A 2,336-nucleotide genomic window follows, 5' to 3' on the forward strand; every position below is an offset into this window, starting at 1 on the left:
GGTTTCTTGTGGAATTTTGCATACTGTTTAGCCTCAATCAGGCATGGGTGATTGTATTTTTCTAGATTTATTTTAGGATTTAACGACATCTTCCAGCGGTAAGTGATATGTCTGTTGATGGAGATACATATGATAATTTTATTATCTTGAGATTTGTTGTCTTAGTTTTTCAGAGGGTGTTCATAGGGATACGTGTATATGTGTACGTTTAGAGACGAGTGTACATGCGTGTTTATGAGTGCTTACGTATATAGTGTAAAAAATGGAGCTGTTTTTTTTAAGTTAATTTGATTGAGGAAATAATCACGTGGTTAGACGAACATATCATGTGAGCAACTGCCACCAAGAAATTCAATCATATAGACGTCATGGTTGATAAGGTACCGTCTAGAAGCTTTGACTTGTAAGGTAGACACGATAACAGGATGGACAATGAACGCTATAAATAATGGAATCTCTACTACGTGACCGGTTGCGCGCTTGCGACCCCTAGCCCTCCTCGCGCTCGCCTCCTCCTGCTTCTCCTCCCTCTCTGACGGCGCCGGTGAGGTAGGCCTCCTCCTCTACCTCCTTCCTCTTCCACGCCCATGCTCAACCGCGCTCGGGTCTTCTTCCCCAACTCTGGCTGACAGCTAGGGTTTTGGCGGCTGCACCCTACCCTTCCCTAAATTCGGCGGGCTATAGAAGGGCTGGCAGGGGGAGGCAGGCCGGTCAGGCGGTGGGGAAGGAGGCCGGGCGGTTTAGGGGGTCTGGTGGTGGTCGCGGCGGCCAGGCCAAGGTGGGGTTGGGGCGCCATGGCTGGAGCTCGGCGTCGCAGACGAGCATGGCCATGGTGGAGCTCCGGCGAACCCTAGCGCCCGTGGCAGGGCGGTGGCCAGTGGCGGGGGCGAGAGGAGCAGGAACGGCGGCAAGCGTGGGGTTGAGGACGAGGGGCGCGGCGGGAGGTTGAAGACGGGTCGTGTGCTCCCGTCGCGTGCGACAACTGCCTCCAATAAATAACACGGTCATCAAGTCCTAGATTGGTGGCGCTATACGACGAGCAGAATCGCTGAGGGAAGTAAAAAGAAAACGCAGAATTGCAGATTATATTACTGCGCTCGAAACCTCCATATATATTTTGGAGCTCAATATAATGCTTACAAACTTCTGTCCGACAAAAAAAATGCTTACAAACTTCTGTCTGACCAAAAAAATAAAATCAAATGGTATATGAAGTAGTTCTTTAATCTTCACCGGCAGCCATAAGTATGTCACCGTCCTATAAAGCCAATATTAGTGAGAGTTTCATTCGTATATTTAATGAGGTAATACATCAGAGAGATTATTTCCATTAAGATAGAATCCAGTGCACATAGTTATCAATAAAATAGAAAGAGTAAAATGAACTCTGAGTCCTTAAACTTTTCATGAATTCTCAGTTAAGTCCTCGAACTAAAAAGTAATCATCTAGATCCTTAATCTATTGTTAATTTTTACTTCGATCTTTTAACTAACAAAGTGACCATCTATGTCCTCAATCTACCGCCGTGCACTTGTGCTCGACCAAAGGTCCAAAACCTTCAACGCCACCACCAACTGCATACATGGCCGTGCTGATTAAAGTTGGGAAAAAAAATCTCCCTCTCAATCTTTCTGCCCATGTAGTCCCCTTTCTCTTGCAGTCCACCTCTCTTTGTTCATTCCACGGCTTCGGAGCGCAAGCATAGCCGCAAGGCCGGCGGGCAGTGTAGGCGAGCACAAGGGCGCAACCACGAGGTGGGCACGGTACGAAAGGGAGACAGAGGAGGGAGTGGACAAGGGAGGAAAGCTTTTTTTCCCTACGAGTTTCACCTAGTCTGGACAACCGCACTGACATAACCACGCATGCATATAGAGGTGATGTGGTGACCTAAATGGTCACTTGTTTAGTTGGAGGACCTAGGTGAGAATTTACAATACATTGAGGACCTAGATGGTTACTTTTTTTAGTTTAGGACCCAAGTGAGAATTCATTAAAAGTCTAAGAACCCATGGTGCATTTTACTCAATTGGAAACATAATGAAACTCCACTAGAAATGTTTTGTTTCATTCCCACACGTTGGAATCTGTTTTTTTTGCGGGGAAAAAGAAATTTATTAATACTTAAGTAGCATCCTTAGAAAGTGACATAACCCACTCTCGAAAGCAAGCAAAAAAACAGACACTTTCTAGATCTAATGGCAAACTGTGCCAACTCATGCGCCGTATTATTCTGATTTCTACATATTTTAAACCGTCTCCAACCTACTTAGCTGTCTTCCAACATCACGCTGTCTCCTCAATGACTTGCCACAGCACAGAGCCATCAGAGTCTAGC

The sequence above is a fragment of the Miscanthus floridulus genome, chromosome 2, assembly GCF_019320115.1.
Source record: "Miscanthus floridulus cultivar M001 chromosome 2, ASM1932011v1, whole genome shotgun sequence".
Lineage (NCBI taxonomy): Eukaryota > Viridiplantae > Streptophyta > Magnoliopsida > Poales > Poaceae > Miscanthus > Miscanthus floridulus.